The following is a 26,169-nucleotide window of genomic DNA, read 5'->3' on the forward strand; positions in this document are numbered from 1 at the left end:
AAAGAGAGAAAGGGGAAAATGAAAAATCAAGACTCACTTCTGTTTCAGTTTTCAAAAACAAAAAAGACAATAAAAGAATCAAGTTATTAAAACCTTAGGATTTGACACTCAGGTCTTTTTCTCAAAAATAAAAATCATTCATTTTACCTATCTTCCTTAATACTGGTTCTACTTTCTCTTTATCCCTTCACACTCTTCCAAAAGCTTTTCATATGTCCCTTTACCTTTTTACTAAAATGAATGAGTTTTCCTTTTATGCTCTCCTTATTTTTTTTCCTTTCCAGTTTAACTAACACTGACATTATTTTTATTGTTACTTGGTTGTTTCCCTTTTCTTTTGGGAGTTATTTTTTTCTCAGCCTTAAATCTTTAACTGTATCATGAAGGCACTTGGCTTTTTTCCTATTACTTTCATTCTGTTCGCTTGGAGATGTGATCAGTCATGCCTTAACCAGTGTGCTTTTTAAGGCTGCTCAACTGTGTTCCGTTTTGGCAGAATATTCTTTCTCATTTTTCACTTTACTAACTAAATTTCTCAATGCCTTTCAAATTTACTTTCCCAGATTCTAAAATTCCTGTGTGGCTATATGCTATTAGAGCTCTTGCTTTTAGGCTGAATTCAAGAAGGCTGCTAACACAGGTATTAGATGTCCTAATCTCATACAGGTTCAGGTAAATCATAACAGTTCATTTTCTGATAATTTTCAATAACCTTCCTTTTATTTACATATTTTTGTAACCAAATTTTCCGATGGCATTTAAACCTGCGAAAATATTATACTTTAGGGAAAAAAATGCTCAGTCATACTACAGATACTCAATCATACTACGTATGCTGGAAACATTGTATAAACTAATAATTCAATGCAAATGCATTTTGATGAAAATAACAATTAAGAAAGTATGCAATAAAGGTAAGCATAACATATATACATATATATATTTTTAATAAGCAAAGAAGGAATGCAATTTCTATTTCACAAACTATATTTTGCAGAGTTTTCCTGTTATTATTCAGATAGTACTGTTATTATGCTTGGCACTTTACAGATGTCTTTGAAAATGAGGTCACTGCCTTGAAGAGCTTATAATTAAAACCCCTGTGAATTATATACCAAGTAAGTGAGGATAGCACATCTATCTGCCTGTGAGCTAGAGAGACAGCATTATTCAGTGTTACATATTACATATTTATATTACTTTGGGTTCCAGTTTGTATGTCATCTGACATGAAAATAAAAGCAAGTAAATGGTGGAAGATTTAAGAAACAATTCTAGCCAGACTACACTTTTCTTATTTGCGTTTTCATAGATGTAAGCAAAAGAATGGGTTACCAAGACAACCATTTCATAAAATAAGATTGTCAAAACCTGTTAGGAAACAAGTACTCTATAAAATGACCCTTTGGCTAAATGAAGTCATCTGATATGATGTAACTCTAAAATTACCTCATAATTTCAATTAAAGCAAGTTGCACTCATTTGGTCTATGAATGTTGACCATTATCACAGTCCAAAATTGCCATTCTCCAAATTATTAAAACTGAAAATAAATAGCCCAAAGTCTATAGAAGTTATAAGCAGTTCCACTATCCCTTTCCCCTTTCCAGTTCTTTAATACTCATTTTCACTGTCTGGCCACCTCAGCTGAAAGCATACTTCTGCAGAGCTAGCAGAAAAAAGGTTAAAATTTCCCCAGCCAGAAAACTGAAGAGATTGTTTAGTATTCATAATATCACTGCCCTGTCTAGGCAACTAGGGAGTTAGATCCCATGTATAAAAACCAAAGAGAACAGTTTGAGAAGAATAAAGGTTTTGTAATTACCGTTTATTTTTGTCAGTCCATCTTTGCTTCTCTTTTTCAATTTCTCACATCTAAAACCAGCACAAAGTTTTCACTTGCCAATACTATGAACCTGCAATCAGTATTAGTATTGAATGATGTGCTGAGAGCATCACAAGAAGTCTCCCAGGAGTGTATAACATTTTTGTGACACTAGTCCTGTATACTGACCTCTTTACTACAGGGGGAAAAAAAGTAAAAAAAAAAAAAAAAAAAGAAAAAGCTACAGTTTATTTCTGCTTGCTTGTATGTGCAATATATGACTTTTATATGCATATAAAGAGCATTTTGTAAATTAAAACACAAAACTACACACACAGATCTTTAAAATGATGGACTGCTTCTTTCACAATGCTCAAAAGAACTTTTATTTGAAAAAATATTTAAGCTTAACTATAGCTTCTGAAACATTCTGAAATTTCTTTTAGCAGAATTTCTGGAATCTCTGGAAAACACTAAGAGCTCCAGATGGAAGAATTTTTTTAAAAAGCTTGATTCAAAAGACTTCTGAATTTTGGCAGATAAATGCTGCATATGTTGTGTGGAGGTGATCTCCTGTGGGGGACAGGAAGATGATCTCTTAATGCACATTCACCAACTGTCATAAGGCTGAAAAGAATATGCATGTATTGTGCACAGATACTTATCAAAATTTCAAACCCCTGTTTTTCAGTGCAATAGCTGAAAAAAATCCTAAAAGTGAACTGTCATGTTCTTCATGGGATGAACTAAACATACCGTTAAGTATATATACCATTGTGAAAAAATGTGGTCCTTTTTAACCCATATTTATATAACACTCTTTAAAAAAATACACTTCCAACAACATGTTTTATTAGGGGAAGAAAAACCCCTAAGCATGCCAGCATCACATGCAGGAATGTAGCTGATATTTTCAGCCTAAGTGAAGGTACAATCCTAAACTAAAATAACCAGACTAAACTAAATAATTAACTAGGAAAAAAAATAATTCTGTTTAAACAGTGGCAGTACTCTAACGTCTTCACTCAAAAGGTTTACTAGTTTAGATATCTATAATGCTCTAAAAAGATTTAGAGATCTGTGGCCTAAATCTGTAAAAAAAAAAACACAGAAAGAGAAGAAATTCATCACTTCCTTTGGGACTTTACAACTGCAAAGAAACACAAAGTTCCTACTGAGACAAAAACAGTTTTAGAACTCATTTAGTTGTGCCACTTGTTGAAGATACACATGAATTTTACCTCTTTACAAAATAGGTCAAACCTCTATACCAGGATGCAGTGACATAGCACGTGAGACTGTTTTGGAGAATATTAATAAACATGGTTTTGCTTAGAAGCCAATGAATTCTCTTACAGGATGGGGGAGAAGTAGGATCCCTATGGCAAACAGGGATCTCAGTGCTCACAAGAAGATATTATTAGTCCCCAGATGGCCACCTCTCACTACTGTTCTGTAAACTCTTTCAGTACAGTCATCAAGTCCTTCCCTGTTCTTGAAACACTAAAATCATTAACATTTAACAGGCAAGGCCACCATACAAATGACCTTGAAGAAATGGCTTATATCCCACAGGAAGACTAAACACTGACACCTCCCTCAAGCCATTAAGTGAAGCTTATACCATTCCATTCTTTCTTAGCAAGATGACTTACACTCACAACACAGAACTAAAACATACAAAAGTTGGAGAGTTCTTATACAGCAACCAAGGTCCCATGAAAGAATTTCCAGAGAAATACAGAAACTCTTTAAGGCAAACATCTTCAATGTTTGCTTTGCATATCACTATTTTAGGTAATGGAAAGCAGGCAGCAAAAGTGGCTTTTATCATCAATCATTCATCTAAAAGAAGGTATTCAAAACTTCTAGATTACAAATGATATAAATTATTATAGATAAATGGACAGGATTTGTGCATATACTTGTCGTGGTTTATCCCCAGCCAGCAACTAAGCACCACACAGCCCCTTGCTTGGGACAGGGGAGAGAATTGGAAGAGTAACAGTGAGAAAACTCATGGGTTGAGGTAAGAACAGTCTAACAGGTAAAGCAAAAGCCACACATAAGGGCAAAGCAAAACAAGGAATTCATTCTCTACTGCCCATGGGCAGGCAGGTGTTCAGCGATCTGCAGGAAAGCAGGGCTCCATCACGCGTAACAGTTACTTAGGAAGACAAACACCATCACTCCAAATGTTCCCCCAGCTTTCTTCCCCTTCCCCCAGCTCTATATGCTGAGCATGACGTCATATGGTGTGGAATATCCCTCTGGTCAGTTGGGGTCAGCTGTCCTGGCTGTGTCCCCTCCCCCATCCCACCCCCAGCCCACTCGCTGGTGGGGTGGGGTGAGAAGCAGAAAAGGCCTTGACTCTGTGTAAGCGCTGCTCAGCAGTAATGAAAACATCCCTGTGTTATCCACACTGTTTTCAGCACAAATCCAAAACACAGCCCCATACTAGCTACTGTGAAGAAAATGAACTCTACCCCAGGCAGAACCAGCACAACACTGTATCTCCTAGGAATGTGAAGAGCACAGAAAATGGAAAAATAGGTACGCATTAGAAAAAAACTACCCCTAAGTTTCTGTGAAGTTAATGTGAGGAAATAAGTCTCATGAGGGAGGATACCTACTGTACATATTGAACATTAATTATTGAAGTAGTTTTAGGTGATGACTTAGATTATTTTTTCACAGATCACAAGGAAAAGATTATTGATGGAATAGTAAATGGAATTATTTAACAAAACATTCCCTAAATTCAGAATAAGCATATTTTTAGAAATTAATTTTATGTTCAGAATCAATACATAGAACCTTGATGAAAGTGGTTGAGGTTTAGTAGCTTTAGCACCTTTGGTCTACTATTAAAACTTATTACGAAAAAAAGCCTGGTCAGCATGTCTCAATGAGGGAACATGAAATAAATCATTTTTTGAAAAGAGAAATTGCCCATAACTGGCAATAGTACTAGAAATGCGAGGTTATGGGGAAGACCCAATGGAAGATATGAGCCATTCACTCCAGAACATATCTAAAAGCTACACATTTAGAAACTTGTAGGCAGTTTTAAAATTGTGTCTTCTAAAACAGGCTCAGCTGTTGTCTTGGTTGCCAGACGGGTCTGTACAGCTCGAGGAGATCCATCATGGGCCACAACTTGTGACTGAGGCAAAAAACATGTCCCAAAAGACAAAGTTTGGGAAATACTTCTCTAACGGCTACAAGGCAGTATAGAACCATACAACAAGGAGCTGTACTGCACTAAACGTGTTACAACAAATCTCAACATCCTAGTCTCCTGTTGCCAAATATGGGGTAAGTGTATACTATGAGGGACTTTGTTTATATAGAAAGGATTAAATAACCTGGAAAACATAGTTCAATGAAATTATCTCTTTCCATAATCTCATTTTAATATTTACAAGGAAAGAGAATTATCAGCAAATTTAAAAAAAAATACATAAAACTGACATCATTTGACACCTAGGTATATGACACTTTTAGGTAATATATAAGAATAAGCATTTTTCATTGAATCTTAACTCTCTTACCTACACAAATACTACGGCATACCCTATTTAACTACAGCCCGGATTATATTTTCTGTGGGAAATCATGTACATTCAAAATGGTTCAAAGGAAATAAACTTCATTTCCTTAAACGACAAATGACAAGATTATTTTTCAAAGGGCAAAAGCCTTTTGTTAGATCACTTAGCAATAAATATTTTTTTTGCTATGCAGTTAATTTCTAAAGCATTTTGGGCCTTTCGTATAATTTTAATAAACATTAATTATACCCCAATTATGGATTATTTTAAAATCATTAAAATAGAAATGGAAATAAATCCTCTCACCCAGAAGCCATTTGATTGGATTATTCACATATTTTAAAACACAAAATTCTGGTTTATTTGCACAAAAATCAAAGCAAGCAAATATTCTATTTCTTCAAGATTATTTTTATGAATGTCCTTATTTCATTCAGGCCAAAGACCCTCTGGCACTGGCTATACTACTTACTGTGGGCACAAAGTCTCTAACAGCTGTTCTTCTAAACTTCAAATTATGACCAAGTTAATGGCCATGGACTCTTCAAAATGCCTCCAAGGAAGGATATGACAATTTTTTTGGTACTAAATTTAACAGCAGTACCATACTATTTATTCTTCAAACAATATCCAGCAAGAAAAGAAAAAAAGCACAGCAAGAAAAAACCCCAGTTGCCAGTGAACAATTTCATTTCAGTATTCAACACTTAATCATCCAATAATACTTTGCTTGGTAGGCTAATACAGCAAGCTTCCTTATCCAACCAGTACTACCCAAGATCTATCTTTTTAGCAGACTTATAGCAGTTTTAGTTCCATGTATCTGCTTTCTCAAGTCCTCAACAAAAAGGCTATTTAAACGATCAATATCACAAGCACAGAGCTTTAAGAGCTGTAACTAGTGAATATATACCTCCAAGACACTATATTAATATTTGTTGCTTAAAGGAATAGAATATTCTAACAATTACACAGAAATGTGCAGCTTTCCATTTCTGAAAAGACACTTTTAAAAGTTGGATCCTCTTATGCGTTCTGGCTGTAGCCATAAGACCACAGAAAGTAGGACTAGATAAGATTTCAGGAGGCCATTTGAACCATCCTTTTGTGTTAAGGCAAGTATCATGGTTTTAGCTGGGATAGAGTTAATTTTCTTCACTGCAGCTGGCACAGTGCTGTGCTTTGGATTTAGTATGAAAATAATGTTGATAACACACAGATGTTTTAGTTGTTGCTGGGTAGTGCTTGTACTAGTCAAGGACTACTTTAGCTTCCCATCTCTGCCAGGTGCACAAGAAGCCGGGGGCGGGGAGGGGGCACAGCTAAGAGAGTGGATTCAAACTGGCCGAAGGGATATTCCACATCACGTGATGTCACGCCCAATATATTAACTGGGGGGAGCTGGCCGGGGGCGGGCAGCGATCGTGGCTCAGGGACCAGCAGCATCAGTCAGTGGGTGGTGAGCAGTTGTATCGCTTGTGTTTTTGAGGTGGTTTTTTTGTTTCTTATTTTTATTTCAGGCTACATTTCTCTTTCTTGTTATTTTCCTCTATATTATATTATCATTCTTATAATAATCATTATTATTATAATTACTATTTTATTTGAATCATTAAACTGTTCTTAACCCACAAGTTTTCTTGCTTCTGCTTTTCCAATTCTCTCCCCCATCCCACAGGGGTGGGGGTAGTGAGCGAGCGGCTGCATGGTGTTTAGTTGCCCATTGGAGCTAAATCACAACAGCAAGATAAATCAGCCTTTACCTCTTTGTAGCACATGGATTTATCATACTAAAACAATAGTTTTTAAGTACGTACTGAGATGCTTCCTAAGACTCTGCTGATGGATTTTTTAAAGATGTTGTCTTCAAAACCTTTAAAGATTTCCTGGTCAGTTCAGGAAAGCACCTCAATTAGGAGGAGTGAACATTATCCTGGCAACCAAAGATGCAAGCATAGAATGATTTTTTTTCTTTTTTTTTTTCCCCTCCAGGGACTAACCTGATAGGGACATACATTGTGTTCAGAAGTAGCTAGAGAAAGCTAAGTATAAAATAAATCAAACTTGAAGAGCACCTGTGTAAAGACTTCCAATCTATTTTTAAAACAGCTTATTACTTTAAAACAAGGATTGCTGGTTATTGAAATGGACATTTACAGACTTGTTGGTCATACATTTATTTGCCTTTTGCATTAACATCTATTCTTTTTATTTACAAGCCAATGTCCTGTTACAGCCATTTACCTCTGGAAAGGCAGACCCTTTACTTCTGCTATAGCATCATGGGACTAGGAAGGAAATGGTGCAGTTAACATCACAGCCACTAGATATCTTCAATAGACACCAAAATAAGCTTCATAACAGCACATATATTTAAATAAGTATAATCTTGTACGACATTCTTCAGACGAAGATCAGCCATGGGTTTTTTGCTGCAGTCAGCCAGTCAGAATCAACTATATCCCAGGTAAAGTGTAATGTAGTGCCTTATTTTACAAGAAATAGTAATACCAGCGAAAAAACAGTAAAAATTAGGTGCCTCAGGGAAGTTTTAGAATTACAGGTTAGTGACCATAGATTATTCACAATGTAATGTAAAAAAAAAATTGGACAAAAAAAATAAATTAAAATACACTTACTAAAATATTACATTGCACAGCAATTTATAGACACCTCTCTTGTACAATTAAAATTCATCAAATTGATATCTAATAACATTTATATCTAGCTTATTATTTTGGAGAAAATTTTCAGCAGAAGTTGAGTAAAAAACTCTTTGTACATAATTTATTACTTTTTTGATTATTTGACATTTTTGAAAATTACACTTCCAGTTGACATTGGAAACATTGGACAATAAGACTTACAAACATATGCACTAGTACTTCTTATACTATTGCTTGCTATAGTGGGATTTTATGTTGACATTAGCGTCTTTAGAAGATTTCAAATTACTATATAAAATATTGAAACCTCCAGTACAGGGAGGCTTTTACTCAGAAGAAAAAATAAATTAGTCTGAAACCTACCCTCAAAATAAGGTATAAAACTACCACATCATAGATGCTATTCATCTGCTAAAAGTTCCTGGTAAAAGTTTCTGGTAAAAGTTCCTTTTTCAATAATGATCACATTTTAGTTCAGAAAGAAACTGTTGTACATGAGTTGAAGACACAACCTTCATTAGACAATTATCACAGCTTAGGCTCCCTGGCATGTTATGTAGCAATGATCATTTTTTGTAACTCAGAAGGTGATGGTTTTCCAATAGCTATAGACATCCATCTAAAATAAGAAACTGCAGCAGTAACAAAACCATAAAGTAGACAAGGTGAAATTAAGTAATATTGTTACCCAAGTCACAAGGAAAGAAAAAAACAGAGAGAATTACAAGTCTTAGGCTGAAAAGGTAAGAAGACAATGAGGGAAGAGGTGGAGATTTCAAACAAATTAAAAGAAAACTTCAAAGTTAAAAAAAAATATACCGAGTAACCGGCACTGGCAAACCTGTTAACAAGGCATTTTTGCACTGCAACCACAGGGTAGAAAACATTTGACCAAAGGAAAAAACCAATTATGGACTTAATCATAACACATTCAAAATTCAAAGGCAAATAAATGAGGATGCTCAGCTAAAAACCAAACCAAAACAAACCACTACGCATAAACATGAATAAAGATGCACTAAAACATACTAAAGTAATAAAAACAATCACAGTCAAACACAGTATATATTAATAACTATCAGAGGCTTCTGAAGCATTTTCTGATATTGGGTTTATTTGCCAAGGTTGAAATTTTCATCAGAAATTTGCATTTATGGTAATGAACTGGGGTTGCCTACATGAAGTAGTCACACAAGCACAGAGCTCTGTATTTTTGCATGTGAATGCTTAGATACACATAGCTTGGATTTGTATGTCCAGGTTAGTTAATCATTCAGAAGCAATATCATTTCAAATTCAGTTAAGCAGAAACACTTACAGAAGAAATCATATTTTTCAGTCAAAACAAGTTTTGACTTGTTGATATCACAAAGCTGGTAGCCTCTAGCCTCTCCGAAGGGGCAAAATCTGAGCAAGTTTTGCCATTTGTACTCCCTAAACAGAATCCAGAGAAAGGCACAGTGTTGCCTCCTGGTACCCCACCAAGCAGTAAAATTCCATATCACCTGTTATTGTGTAATTTAGGAACAACTTACATACTTATAAGACATAAAAACGAATAGTTTCTCATTCAAGAGTGGACATTTAAGCTTCAGTAAAGCACTGAATAGATTCAATTGCAAAATTCAAACTTAAAATTATACAAAGCTAACCTTGATAGCAACAAGAAGTGTATTTAAGTCTTTGTTTTAAAAGTCTAAAAATTAAAAAAAATTTAAGGTTAAATGTCAGTGTTGGAACAGACATATAAATCTTGGTATTCTTGTGTGTACCGTGGTGTATTCGTGTGTCTTTTGATAAAGTAACATACTTCTTTTATTCGCTAAAGGATTTTTACTTTCTGTGGCTAAATATTTCATTGTCTTAATATAACACAGAATTTTTTTTTTATTAGCTACACCATACTGTGCAAGGTAATATGCAAAAGAAGTGAGAAAATCATGTCACACGTCTTTTTCATGTAACTCATACAAACTAGGTATTTATCATGGCACTTGGCATACAAACAATGACTCAGCTAGTTAGGAACACAAAGGAGGTGAATCAGATGGTGTCGAAAAAAATAGATAACATGATTTGGCACCGTTCAGAAAACTAAAATTTGGATTGGTTCCAGAAAAAGTCAGATGTGAAAAATATTTCTGTGATGCCTTGATTTAGTGTATAGCTTATTCAGGTACTGACGCTGGAAACATTACAAGGATAGGCTGTTAAAAAAAAAAAAAAGAGAACTGTCCTTGAAGAAATTGTCTGCTCTATTATACTACAGACAGACTTTCCTTCAAGGGTGAAGTGTGAATAAGTTAACTATTCTTCCTATTGCTTTTCACCCTAGCGACCTCTGAAATGGTTGTCAGAGTAGTACTACTAGAAGAGTACTACTACAAGAGTAGTACTACTGATCTTTTGCAATTTGCTGATTTCACATTTAGATAAGAGCTATATATGCTGTAACATCTAAAGTCCTAGTATGACATGGAAATCACAGCTGAGTTAGTTGCTGAAATATACAGCTCTTATCTGGGAAGTTAAATGTAGACTTTTAGCCCCCTCACAATATATTTAGACCTATGTTTTCCACATACAGACAAATTCATGCTGGGGGTGGGGGCTTTACCATACACTTTATTCTGATCACTCAGTTACCATTGCCACACCGTCCAATCAGGATACAACTGTGCTTTGCTAATATAATAGTTATAAAATAACTGCCAGTGAGTACTGTGTTTTTAAGAAGTAGCTCCCAGCTGTCCAAAAAAATGTTACTTAAAGAGCTGTCCAAGCAAACAACAAACTGAAATAACCAAGACTGAAGTTGCATAGCACCAAAGGGTAGTATTTGCAGAGACAAGTAATCTTCATGGGTCTCAGAAGTATCACTGTAAAGATTATTGACATGAAGAGAACATGAAGAGGTAGCTCCTAAAGAATAAGGCATAAATGTAAATTGGTTTTGTCTTGAATGAGCTGCTGTCCATATGAAGCTGAAATATATGCAAAATAGTAGCTTTACTATATGCTAATACAGATAGAATACCAGACATACTAATGCAGGAGAAGACCAGACTAGTACTTGACTTTACAGGTCAAAATAAGTAGGCAGGATTTAAGTGGAGTACTTTGTGCATACAGAATGCCTTCAAAACGTTCCTGGAGTGAAGCCACTTTCATGTAAAAAGTATTCCATTTTACTAGTAAGCCCTGAAAAGTCAACCCAGATAAATATATTCAGTAATTTATCATGCTAGGCACTTCAGTTATCAAGAAATTTAGCAGGCACACGCTGTGCAGCTTTGTGTTACTTCTGAAGTTTTTAATAAGCATAAAGCTGCATACCTACAAATTCAGTATGAAGCATTTTGAAAGTGATAAGTACACCACTGTCTACCATAAATAACTACCACATATCTACTAACCCACAACTCATGTGAAAACAAAATTTGATTATGATATCAACCAATGTCCACAGAACACCAGTACTTGATCAGTAGGTTGCCTGACCAGCTGTCTCCCCATCAGAAGCTGAAATATATACCTAACAATAGTATGCATATGTTGAATGTCTGTTTAATTGTGATTAAAAGGGCATGCTGATAGGCTGATCACTAAATGTTTCACAATGCTGTGTTACCTAGAGGATATCCAGGAGGAAAAGGGTGTATAAAGAGAAGTTAATTGTGAAAGACAAGTGTAGGCACCTGTAACATTAATGTTCTCATAAACACTATTTTGCATCTGGCCAATTTGATTCAGCACAACTTTGCTACCAGGATAAATTCAGCTGTTATATTCATAGAATCAAACACACAAGTGAAACTGCAGAAATTGTCCAAGAACTAGAACTGTGCTGAAATGCAACGTTCCATATTCTACTCCATGATTTTTCATATAGCTCCATGATTTTCTTATGTTATCAATATTCTTAAGAGTCCTGAATAAGTTAGATATAGCAAATTTTGAGATATTTCAATACAGAACTACCTCAGGTACAAAAATAACAAGATGAAAGTGAGACTAAATCATCCACAAGTATATGTTTATATTACATAACAAAGGAGTATCCTCACACTAAATGTGGCTTAAGAAACTTCAATAAAATTTAACTAGTCATTTTTTTTACTGGAAACAAATTGATGGCCATGATCCCAAAACTAGAGCAGTTTTGGACCTAGAGAGAATCAGTGACAGTATAAATAATTGTACAGGCATGATGCAAACGTATGTTATAGAATACTCTTAATGAAGAAGATTGTATCAACAAACAACTTAAACAACTGCATTTGATTCTTCTTCTGTAAGTAAAAATCAGCAGTGTCATCATTACATGCAGTAGTCAAAAAGACAATCAAAACTTCTTAGAAAAAAATTTAGAAGCTGGAAGTCAGTATGACATCTCTCTGTCAATCACCACTCAATGATGTTAATTTAGGTGTCAATATGTATCACAGCTCTGTACTGCAAGCACATTTACAGAAAATGAAGTTGGATCATATATAACAATGAGAAGAACTGAACACCAAATACTAAAAAAATAACATTAAAAAAATATATCAATACAGTTAAAGAATAAATCTGTCTGAGAAAGAACTCCAGGTCCAGGTTTCAGAGGGACAACCAGTTTGAGCTAAAGTATTTTTGATTAGAAAACCAGTTTTTACTGTTTCTAACTGTACAGGCAAAATTAAAAGTTAATGGACTTGGGTTTGTCCTTGCATAATGATTGCATAGCCAGAAACAAATGGAAACAAAATGCTCTAGGCTTTTACCACATTTTTGTTGCACAATTTTGAAAAAATAAAAAGCAAGAAACTTCATTAAGCTACAGATTTTTACCTAAACTCTTCAAACAAATCAGTTACTAATAGCTCTATTAGCCTGCTTCAGAGAGATTTAAGTCTATGTCCACAGCTTCATAATGTGGCAAAGGTTAAGGCTATTTGCCTGGAGGCTTTTTAAGTCAGTAAGGACAGGCAGAAATCAAGGCTCCCTCATGGCACACATCTCACCGGACTAATAGACTGGGTTAAGGAACAGGTTTGAGACTTCAATGCTCTGATGCAGCAGAGATTAATTCAACCAAGAGTGCAAGGATGGACTGTACAGGAAGTGAAGGGTAATATATATTTTTCTGCATTAGCTTCTCTGATCAGTTAACAGAGGTGAATAAGCACTCTGAACTGAGCGCCAAAGCAGTGCTATGCTTCAATAACTGAGGGCAAGAAAGCAAAACTCAGAAATTTATTTTCAAATTAACAAAGAAAACCCCTCCAAACCAACAAACCCTGCCCACTGTCATAAGAGCAGAATAAGTTCCTGAGAAACTTCTCTGCTTTTGCAGTTCTGCTCAATAAAGAAAATAGGACAGTAAGCAAAACACCACTGCAATACTAAAGCTGGAGGAACAAACCTACCAGTAAAGGGGTTAAAATTACAAATTGCTTAGCAGTTTCTGAAAAGTAGTCATATGATAGTATAACTTGTGCCCAAGCAATTGAAAACTAAGCGTGCCTAACTAGTCAAATACTATTTTGAATTATCTAATCAGTATTTATCTCATTCTTGTAAATTTTGGTGTACTAAAATAAGATATATTATATGTAATAAAACCACTTCAGCTAGTTCTGATGGTTGCTAGTAGTTTTTTGTTTGCTTAAAGAGCCAACTTTTCAGCAGACTATATTAAGCCCTATTCTATTTACACAGAGAACCTTCTAATAATGGCATCATACACACAAACAAGAAGCAAAGCAAAAGAAGGAGATATATATATTCATATACACCTATATGAATATATATATACTCGTACTCTTTTTTTGAAGGGATAAAAGGTGTTTTAAAGCCTTCTTTATTTCAACAAAATTTTTATAATGTAATATTCTATATTAGACCTGTACTATAAACACTATAAAGATGATTTAATGATGCAAAACCAAAACAGTTTGAAAATTTTTGAGGATTACAAAGATGCAAGTAAGAAATAACAGAGGACACCCAGACTGTTCATAGAGTCAAGCCTTTATTTCCAACTATCAAAGTCCACTGCGGCCAACTGCTTCTTGTAGCATGCTCACATCAGCAAATTCAGATAACGCTAGAACGAAGAGAGAAGTATAGACCAATGAAGAATTGCAGAAGAGACAGATGCAATACTGATAACAACAAAAGTTAAATAACAAATTTGGAAATACAGGTCAGTCACAGTTATTGTTAATAATGCAGCTCCATGAGAGACACTGCTTTTACACAGCTTGTTTAGAAATTCAGTTTCTGGCTATACAGCCCAGCAGTCACACAAGGGACACAATCCCATTCAAGCATATACTGTGCATTTATGATTCACATTAGACAATTAAACGTTAGGCAGACTGAGAACTGATCACTAGTATGATTTAGTACTGTTCCTGGGGGTTAGGCTAAGATATTTGCCTTCAACACATTAAATAAGTCATTCTACTCTTGGAAAAATATGTTTTGTGACATCTTAATCACATATGTTTACTGGCAACCTAAGAATCTTCAGTTTAATTGAAGTACTTCTTCATGTTTTCTAGACACTGCCAGTAAAATGAGGGTATATTTTAAAAAGTACTGGTTCAAATAATAATTTATTTGGATCTGTGTAGCTGAAGTACTCCAGTCAGGCAGAAGATGAATTCTGACCACAGAAAGTCACAAACAGTGGTATGAACCCAGGTGATGAAGACTATACTAGAATGAAATAGGTGAATATCTATTCCATCAGAAAACTAATAAGTATAATTATAATAATGAAAAAAAAAAAACATTTAAGATATTCCCCTCTTCCATGTTGATTTTCTTCCTTTCTAAGCTCAGTATGAGTTATTATGGGTGTTAACTAAGCCATTTTTTTCTAGTTTCCCCATCCTATTTAATACCTGTCACTTGAAAATTATCAAAAAGTGATTTGGAATGCACTTACATAAAAAACTACCTAGACAATGACAGAACAGACAAAAACAATTTAAACTTTACAGAACTTTGTAACTTTATCACGTTTCATAGAATTATTCAAGTCTTTTTTATGAATACTCCCTTTACTAATAAGATATAAATAAAACAACTTCAAACTTGGAATACATCAGAACAAAGCTTTTCACTGTTTCATTTATTCTGTCATACTCATTCTATAAGCTTTGTTTCCCCCCCAGCACATTAATCTTAAAATGTCTTCCACTAACTACTATGAACTACTACTTTTATTTTTCTTTCAAATATCTGAAAGGAAAGAAATATATATAAAATTCTAAAATGCCTCATATTTTCATGGGAACGTGTAAGCTATATACTTTACCTTCACCTTTCAAATTTTATTTACAACATTTAAGATTTAAGCAATTTAGGCAAGAGGGTCCAGTTTTTCTTAATATGTTTGCCTAGAACCTAATAGATGTAAGTGCTTTAATAATATATGCAAAACGTACCCATTAAGATCTTGAGTTCAGTGTCCCATGTATGTTATAGCAAAGATAAAACAAGTGTGTGCACCAAACTGAAACACTCTTTGAAGATTTTAAAGGGCCAACAACCACAGAAGCTGGGCATCTGAAAATATCAGCTGTACTTTTAGAGGACTTTGTATTTATTATATTTCATTTAAAAAAAATCAGGACACCTTTATTATCATAATGGTTACTATTCTTATATTAAGATTGAAGGGTTTTTTTTGTTTGTCTGTCTTGACTTACACACACTAAGGTACAAGTCCAAAGCAATGTTGGTATCCTATCTCTTTTGCAGCATACAAAAATCCTTTGCAAGATGCACAGTTTCCCTGTCCAGGGCAAGGGCAAGAATTACATGTGTCAGAAAGGAAAGTGTGATAGCACAGTAAGCAAACTTTCAAATTCTTATTTCAATAATTTATTTAGTGACAGCTTATTTAAAATATGCATGCAAACATATCATCATCTTGCTCTCATTAGTGTTCCTTTTTTTTCCCCTTCCTCTCTCTATTCTACTTAACTCAATTATTTTCAGTAAAATCCAACAGCTTCAGCAGAGGTGGAACGGCAGCCATTTCAACCTGACCTACAGCTTGATTTTTAGAATATACTCAGGGACATAGGAAATGTGGGTGAGAAGGGAATTGATCTCAAGCACATGCTGTAACCATTAACTTAGCAGTCTCCATCTCTGATGCCTTTTCAGATCACACTTCACAAGATGAAACCTGTAAGTGAACACAGGCAAAGCAACACCCTGCATGTAGATGAACTGCACAAAGATGTGAAAGCCACTAAGCCAGTTACTGGTAGCTCCACTTCCAGGATATCTCTAATGCAACTTATATATTTTAATACATACAGATTTTAGAAACCACCAGGATTAGGCAAAACCTCATCAGGTTTAGTAAGGATCAGATAAAAAAGCACATACCTAAACTCTAACTCCCTTTCAGCTGGCTCCTAAATCTTTCAATTCTTTTATATGGACAACTGCAAGAGATTCAGGCTGAGAACCTAAAAATATAGTACTATTGACCATCACAGCCTATGTGGAACTACTGCCACAGACTTCAGGAAGCCTCCCTGCCAGTTCAAATCCAAAGACGAGTTGTAAGAGGCTCTGTGGGAACAAGCACCTAGAAATATTTTGGTGAGGGTGGAAGGAAAAAAAAAAAACAAAAGAAACCAAAAAAAACCCACCACAAATCACAAACAGAAACAAAAAAGCCACAACCAAAACCCACCACAATCTGCCCCCCCCGCACAAAACCAAATAGCATGATAAGAAGGTTTTAGATCTTCTTGTTGGTATGAGATAGTTTGCATCCCCACACTTGCTTTTGAGAGGAGTAGAGCTAGCTTTTTTTTAAAAAAAAAATGTAGATATGCTTTAAAATCAGCCTCTTTGGAAATTCATTATGTAAACATTTGATGCAAACCTCTGGGGAGGTTTGTTGAATATCTTAGAAAATGTTGAAGTGTACAGATAACATATCTGTGGCTTAAGGCTGCATACAGGTTGAAGTAGTGTAAATATATTCATACTTTATTCTGCGCATGAACTCTGACAAAATTATGGTAAGGTCCTAATATTTCTACTGCAGAAAGTTATCACAATAAGAACAACTACTTTTCCTCCCATTCCCTTCATATTTTTTGACTTCAGCTTTTATTCTGTCCTGCTAAAGAAGACAAATGAGGAAAAAAAATAAATAAAAAAATCTTTGAATTTGCAAAGAAACTTTAAAATAAAAGACAACAGCAGGATATGTTACAATAACACTCTGTCTGCTGTGCAAATAGGAAATGTGGAGAGAGATGTTTTAGTGGCATTCCATTAACTCTGCAAGATCTTAAAATACAGAAAAATTTAAATAGTCTTTGTGATGTTTAAAGCCATTAGGCTATGTGCTTTTTCTACAAGAATGCAGTGGAAGTCGGATCTGGCACTTTCAAAACCACAGATCAAACAAAATATAATTGGAAAGGTATCTGTAAGAAGTCCTGCCTTGCCAGATCTCAGGCAAGAGAAAGATCTTCCCCACATCTCTTTACCTAGGCAACCTGGAGAGTTGGGCCTGTGAGAACTTCATGAGATTCAACAAGGCCAAATGCAAGGTCCTGCACATGGGTCAGGGCAACCCCTGATAGCAATACAGGCTGGGGGATGAAGGAAATGAGAGCAGCCCTGCAGAGAAGGACTTGGGGGTACTGGTGAACGAAAGGCTGGACATGACCCAGCAATGTGCACTCACAGCCCGTAAGGCGAATTGTATCCTGTGCTGCATCAAAAGCAGCGTGACCAGTAGGTTGAGGGAGGTGATTCTGCTCCTCTACTCTGCTCTGGTGAGACCCCACCTGGAGTGCTGCGTCCAGCTTTGGAGCCCTCAGCACAAAAAGGACACGGAACTGTTGGAGCGGGTCCAGAGGAGGGCCACAAAAATGATCCGAGGGCTGGAGCACCTCTTCTATGAGGACAGGCTGAGAGAATTGAGGTTGTTCATCCTGGAGAAGAGAAGGCTGCAGGGAGACCTCATTGCAGCCTTCCAGTACTTAAATGGGGACTATAGGAAAGATGGGGGCAACCTCTTTAGCAAGGCCTGTTGTGACAGGACAAGGGGCAATGGTTTTAAACTAAAGGAGGGTAGATTTAGACTGGGTATAAGGAAAAAATTTCTTACTATGAAGGTGGTGAAACACTGGAATAGGTTGCCCAGAGAGGTGGTCGATGCCCCGTCCTTGGAAACATTCAGGGTCAGGTTGGACGGGGCTCTGAGCAACCTGATCTAGTTGAAGATGTCCCTGCTGACTGCAGGCTGTTGGACTAGATGACCTCTAAAGGTGCCTTCTAACTCAAACTATTCTATGATTCTATGATTCTACAGGACTTGTTTTACCTTTCACTTCTAGTATGCTATTCAAAAGACATGACAGCCAGGCCACGAAAAGAAAAGCACACATTTCATCCTGACCTATAGGTAAAATATCTAATCAAAATAATTTAAATGTTAAAATGCATTTCTGCATTTTCTGAAAAACTAGTATGTCATTTTATTGCTCTGTGCAGTAAATCACTTGTCAAAATTCAAAGTGGTAGGATTTTCAGGCTTATTTGGTTTTGGAGATCTGGGCATTTTTGGTGTGGGAGAAAGTTATTTTTCCTTAACCTCTTAAAGATAGCCTTATCCCTGACACACTTTGCTGATTAGGAATTGACACCAACTTCATGTATGCTCACTGCAGTCCATCTGTTAAAACAGATATCCAGTGAGTATTTAATAGTCCTTGCTATAGGTACTAGCTATCTCCAAATATGCTGTCTAAAGGAGGAAAGGACATCACTATAGGTGAACAAAATCAAATTCCCAAGTCTTCTGACAATCAAAAGTTCATTTTGGAAAATATGCAACACATACTGAAAGTTATAGTGCTACAAACAGGAAATAAAACCAGGGGAGATTGTGAGATTTAAAACTATGCCATCTGTCCTCCACTGTCTTGTGCAACCACTTGAAAATAAACTCCTTACGTACAGCTTCTAGAAATCTGAGTCCCTCCTGTGAATGACTGGAGTTGTGGCTGATTTTATTCACTGTCCCTGTTTTTTTTTTGCAACTCTGTCCTTCACATTCTTTAACACATTCCAATGAAATATGATGTATTTATTCCTGGACCTGAAGAAATTTGAAGTACTGCAGAGGCAGATAATTTAAGACCTGACTATATAGCAGTGAAGTCTGTGCAGTTTTATCATTAATTTCTGTAAAAGCAACACTGAGCCCTTAGCCACAAAGACAAAAGAGTTAGAACCACAGGACTACCTGGGTCAGACTGAATGGGTGTATGGCTAGCTATTTTGCTCAGAAAAGAAACAAACAGTGAGAAAGTATTAAAGGAAAAAAAAACTACAAGAAACTGAAAACTTCCTTATAGAAAGAAAGAGAATCCTTTTATAAGAATAGTAGTGAAAAGATGAAAAAGATTTACGCAAGATTACTTCCCATTTATTCAAGAAACAAGTAATGCTTTCAAAAGCCATGGAGTTTCTCCAAACTCAAACACAAAATGAATGAAAAGGAAAATTTTCTCTGCTCTTTTGATGAGGAACAAAAATAGACTAGCGAATATACGTATGCTGGCTTTTAAAAACACTTAAATATGGTTGGGTTTACTTTTCTGTCTTATTAAAAAGATATATTTAATTGTCAAGGTAATAATTAGCAATAAAGGTGACAGGTTAAAACAGCCAATTTGACTACGTCAGAAACTCTAATTACTTTTTCTTTTTGAAAACCAAAACCTCCTGTCCTTCTCCCTAAGTCTTTTTTATTAGTAGTAGTACAGTACCTGACTAATTTTTTAATTCTTGTATTCAATGGTTGGTTTATTTAAACTCTGCAGGGCAAGAATCAAGGCAGACAAGGCTGGTTTGTGAGAAACGGAGGGAAGAAAAAGATAACCTACAAGGAATATTGGGATGACCAAGACTTTTTAGCTCCTTTTGTCTAAATTTATATAGAGTATCATGTGGCATTGCACCAGATCATCTATCCTCAGTTTTAAAATTAATTAATTTTTATAATTACCTGCCCACCTTCCATTTGCAACTATTTTAATTGGAGCTTACCTACTTCTTATTTTTCCAATGTGCCATTATTTATAAGTGTATATACTTAGGAATATTTTTAAAACCTTTCTGAGATCCCCAAGTAGTTTGAATTTTTGTTTATATATAACAGAGTCCCCAGATTGTATTTTTTCTGCTACTTCTGAAATATCTGCAGGCCCAAAACATGAAGTGTCAAGTGTTTACCATGCAGCGTGATTTAACTCTTCAGCAGAAGTAATTGCTGGTGACGGGAAGCATACCAGTTGTGAAGGTGACAAGACTTACATGCTATATCAGGTCCAGATGTGCAGCATTTTGACATTGGCCCTCCTAGTTTTTTTTTGAACAGCTGAGACTTAAGTGTAAGATACAGGGAAGCCTGGCTCCCTATGTTAGCATGAATGGCAAAACAGAGCTGGCTGCTGCTACTGTAACCCATTCTATGGCTGCTGCTATGAGAAAACTGATTGTTGGAATTCCTACCTGAACTAATTTCTTTTTAAAAAACTTCATATCTACAGAACAGCATATGCACCCCAGCTCTGTGCAATGCTTTTATTTTACAAAAATAGATGTTTTTACCAACGCCCATCAAAATAACAGTCTAATCATTTCTCTTCCAGTCATCAGCTACTCGACTAAGGCAAATGAACACATAGTCCATGGAGCAGTGTCATTAACAAAGCTTAGTTTCCTCCAGATGCAAAACTTTCATTGATGCCTTGACTTGGTTGAGGGAAAGGTTTTAATCTCTATGCAATTATGAGTTTCCATTGTTTTCCCTTGACAGCCCTTCTTTTGCAAAGTATTTTAGTGCTAACATTTAGGCTTCAGCATCAACTGTAGATATCAGTAATTACTATGAACTTGTGGATGTTCAAATTCAAGTTTCCTCTGTGTGTAGACTACTTTTCAGAAACTGGTATGAATTTAATATCACTAGCGTCTTTTGAATGTTGGATGCCTGTTTTAAAGCAACCTATATTAAAGATCAGGATAAAATAGCAGTTCTTTCACCTTCAGATTTTTCTGGCTAAATCAAAATATTTAACTTACAGTACCAATAAAATGCTAATAACTATTGAACTCAAGCAGATGAATAGAAAGTGCTAGTGCTTTATAATGCCTTTGTGAAAGTTTGGAAACTTCTACCCATTTGAGAAAAGTTACTTAAACAGCCATGGAAAACTCTGCTAATTCCCACCTTTACTTGCAAGTGAAGTTTCGCAGCTCATGGAGAGATAAGCATTTGCACTATGCAATATAAAAGCATTTCCATTAATTTTCTGCCTGTTTAAATCAGAACAAAATTGGTTCAAGAGATTCTGACAATAATGGCAAAGCTGTAATTTAAAAAAATGGAAACAGAAGCATTTTATCAATTATATGTTTGAAGCCTCCAGCTAATTTGACATTACTTTTTTCCCCACACTCTTAAATATGCTGTTGGGGTAGGGCAGAACTCCTTTTCAATAGGGCAGAAAGGTTTTTCTCCTTCCTTGTTTGAAATTTTTGTGTAAGTACAGTTTATTTCCAAGTTTATTTCACTTACCTACAAATCATACATAGCTTCACTTGCTTTTAAGTTTCATGGTTATTAATTATGCAGACATGTAGAGTCCCTTTTGTGGGGACTGTAAATAAAGGTGACTTTCTCAGGTGGTTTTTAGTTCAGTGGAGTTTTAGCTGCTGTCTGTAAGGATAGCAAGAATATACCACTACAAAAACTGAAGATGAGACACTAATCCGAACTGTATGACTCACTTCAGCTTTATTTTGAAATACCGTTCTCTATGATCTGCATATACTGAAGTAAATTAAAATTTCAAGTTGTCTACAGAGGATGCATCTACATTATGCTTTCTTGAGAACATACTATAGTATTACTATATCATACTATAATTACTACTTATTAATATTAGCTATATTATTAGTATTGCTATTACTATATTATTGCTAGCACTAATTACTATATACCATATTATAGTACAGAATAGTATCCTATTCTATTCTAACACCTTCATCCACTCTAAAAAGTTTAAAATATCGGGACTAATTTATTTTCAGTTCCTTATCTTCTCATCACTTAGAACACTAGGTTTACAAAAGATTTTTCAGCCAATGAGGAGATGATTTCACCTTTGAAAAAAAAGTCCATTAAAATGAGATCTCTTGAAATTAAATAAAAGAATCTTGAGAAATTCAGTGATTGCATGAGAAATTACATTAATTTTCTTCTTTCATCATTGAATAATTTGTCACAATCTAGATCAGACTGACAAAAAGCAGAAGAGTTTTTTTAGCTTGGAAAAAACCCCAAAGTTCTCTTTTTTCCCTTCATCAGCATTTGATATGCTTCTAGATGAAACTATCTCCAAACTGCTTGTTTTAAACAACCCAAGGAAACAGAAAAATTAAGAACACATGATGGACAGTGAAGATTACAGTCTATTGATTTTATTTCCCCTTTTTGTGCCTTTAAGTGAGAGCAGTTCTCTCTCCTTCACTAGCACCTCCCCAACACTAAGCCTCCAAAAAAACCCCACTCCAAACAAAGATACAGTCAATGAAGAGTGTCACCTAGTACCATACATAAGAATTCCAACATGTGGAATTCTGCTTATTTATAGATTCATGGAATACAGCACTTCTTCAGTTGCTTCTCTATAGAGAGGTGTGGCGGAGGGGGGAAGAGAACGGCAAATCAGAGCAAGATCTAAAGCAGTTATGAAATATTTATCTTTCTTCTGTCATACATTAGAACAACTAGATTCAGCTGATGTATAATACATTCAATCCCCCCAAACTAAAATAATATCCAAAGACTTAAGAACAAAGCAATAATGTATAGCATCGATTCCGATGCATTGCTTCATTTTATTTGTAAGTTTGCATTTCTATCCCCACCACCACCACTGAAAGACAATCCACACATTAAATAAACAGGGAAGAATCTGCTGCTGGTTTCAGCACCCAAGCAATTTTTCCTCCCTGCCCTCCAGTGACACCATTTGAGAGCGGCAGGCCGGGAGCCCACTCTGCGCATGTTTCCTGGACCACTGTGGTTGCCTTGCCAACGAGCAGGGAGAACTCAGGGCTTACATCGGGCATTTCAATGCAGTGACCCAATTACTGTCTGTCAACAAATTCACTGGGACAATAGTGAGTGTAACACATTACAGAGATTAAATCCCAGAGACTGAACTACAAAGATGTCTGGAACAAAATCTTAGTTCAGTTTGAAAGGCCAGAATACTATAAACAGAGTTAGCTGTAATATGTTTTAATGTTTTAATCCTCCAATGTATTTGTTGCTTTAAAGGAGAAATTTCTACCATAACAACCTGCATTCTTTGTTTGTATATTTATATTTTTAACTACTTTCACAAACCTAAGTCAATATTGCTGTAAGAGTAATGGGAATCAAATATGTTTTGTATATTCCATTCTTGGCTAGAACTGGGCAGAATTAAAACATTAAAATGTTCTCCCAAGCTATAAGAATTGTAATGGTTATTTCAGAATGTATTTGTACAGGTGGCCATCATAGGAGAAAATCATTTAAAAACCTTGTGATTTCTGTGAGATATTTACATCATAGATTTATATTTAAAAATGAACTGTGTGCAGGTTAGTTACAGGTTTTCCATGCTGTTCTGCCCTTTCACAAATATGTTATCACAGGCATGCTCAAAAAAGCTTCCCCCTACTTTGTTTCCCAGTTTCCCTCTGTTCTTTTCATTCTCTGCAAATAGATTATTCCAATATAAATAATTTGCTTGAAGAGACTGGCAACTATCACGAGAACTAAATATACATAATGGCATAGTACCAAATGCAAAAATACATATTTAACATATATTTATGTACATTCTTTTGTTTCTTAGCAATATTACCTTGTCACTTTAAATGAAAGTCAACAATTTATTTTAATGGCATGTGTCACCAGTTACCAAATGGAATTATCTGAGGAACCATGCAGAGAGCAGAAAATAGCTGCAGCCTTCTGCAACATCTGTAGAACAGGCTATTTTTTAAATCACTGTGGGTTTATTTATGTTTACTCCTAATATTTTGTATACATGTATTAGTTTCCTGGCTATAAGAACCCATACTGCATCTATTTGATATGACCAAAATTCTGGGACTGTTTCTCCACTACCTGCCCTCCAGCACAAATATCTTTCTGATTAACACCTAAGAGTGGGTATCACTTCACATCTTGAAACTGATGTTTCCAAACCTGATGTGGCTTGCAGACATAAATAGTGTCCATATAACATACTCTTGTTTTAGTTTTTTTTAACTTATTGTCAGGAGGCAGGTGCGAATGCAAACACTCCTTATCCTTGCCTGAGATCACAGACACCACACAAACTTAAAGGTAAAAACTTTATTCTAGACAAGTCAGCGTCAGTAAGTGGTAAAAATTGCAATTCTAGGTTATATAGAACATCCCTGCAGTGTTGTCTAATGGTTCAGCTAGCTTATAGAGATGGTGAACCACACAGAACCCTTTCACTCCCAGCCACCTTTCCCATGCACATTCTTTATATCCCACACTACTCAGCACTCAGTCCTTCCTCTGGGCTCTTCTAGTTTCTTTCTTTCTTTTTTTTCCCAAAATTAAATCCCAAATCTGCCATATTTTCAAAGTGCTCCCTAAGCCCATGCTAATATGCCATGCAAAAGTAACATAGTGGCTCTCCTTTCTATCTCCCAGGAGGATTATCTTTGTTTATAACCTTGCCTTGTTCCTTACACAGCAAATTCATCTCTGTATTTGCTGTTCAAAATATCAGAATATTATAAAACCATGTTATTAATATTTGCCAAAATACGTATTTTATCAAATCCATAATCTCTCATTCTTCACAGATATTAGACACCAGTAATACATATACACACCTGTGTTGATTTACTGTTTCCACTCTTTTGCCCTCTTCCTTACACTCAACTTCTCTCAGACACAGGGACTTCCATTATTATGCTAATATTTTCCAATTTAAACCACAGTTTCATTTACTAATTTTTCAAAATCAATTATTAAGGATGAAATTGGCTATGCATGGTATCCCTCTAGGCTGCAATCTTTAAAGTTACAGCCAAAAAACCTCCCACTATTCCAAAGAGTGAAGTTAAAAGAAAATAAATTAATTTGCCCTCAGGGTTGGGAAATCTAGCAAGCTTTAATTTGAACAACTTTAAGATCTCTTTTAGGCTTTACACTCCTGTAGACTTGAAAATGGCAACGGGACAGGCGTAGACACAGAGATGTGCCCTTTAAAGCATTCCTAAAAATTCCCTCTTGATCCATGAAATTTGTGGTACACACATGCACACTCATTCAGTGGAGATTTGCTTCCCCTTCCCTCCCCTCCACCCCCAGCAAGATCATCTGCTTTACATCTACCAGTGATTAAAAGGCATCTCCGTTTCTCTTCAACACATCCTTAATTGAGAATCATTGTGAGAGAATGATTTCAGGATTTTTGCCTCCATGGAAGTGGAGCTTTCCAAACATCATTTGGCATCAATGTCCACAGGAGCACTTTGGAAGGGAAGAAAGTACTACTTCAGCTTTCTATCCACTTCTCAAACCACTTCTGGAAGGGAAAAATCAGACTCTACTATCTGCTTTCACTGTTAGGTAACCCTCCCTTCCCCTACCCAAGCCTGGTCTCTCTTCCTAGTTAGCAGCTTAGGGAAAACACCCAGTGGATCCCAGTCCAATGCCTCCTATCTCCATGACAAACAGCAGCAAAATACTGACAACAGTAGCAAATGCTTCCTGACACTGTGCTGCACTTCCCAAAGCCAAAGACCGAGGCAGTAAAAATGAGATAATTCACTCTTTTGTACTAGAGGAACATTTTATGATTGATTGCACACGCTGCACTCAGCTTTTGGCAAGTATCACCAAAGAACAACTTTAGCACTGGACTCAAAGCAATGTTTTTATAAAAATTAACAGGGACATCCTATGCAGCACTGCAAGATAACTAGAGGTACAGGGCTAAGAGTTCACAGGAACTCTTCAACTAGCAGA

The 26,169-nt window shown here is 35.7% G+C and overlaps 1 protein-coding gene across 2 annotated transcripts in view; it reads right to left on the minus strand.

Annotated features, from left to right (window-relative positions):
* GPM6A (glycoprotein M6A) overlaps positions 1-26,169 on the minus strand; it is a 129,278-nt gene that overhangs the window by 81,342 nt on the left and 21,767 nt on the right. The window lies entirely within an intron of this gene.

The sequence above is a fragment of the Phalacrocorax aristotelis genome, chromosome 4, assembly GCF_949628215.1.
Source record: "Phalacrocorax aristotelis chromosome 4, bGulAri2.1, whole genome shotgun sequence".
Taxonomy (NCBI): domain Eukaryota; kingdom Metazoa; phylum Chordata; class Aves; order Suliformes; family Phalacrocoracidae; genus Phalacrocorax; species Phalacrocorax aristotelis.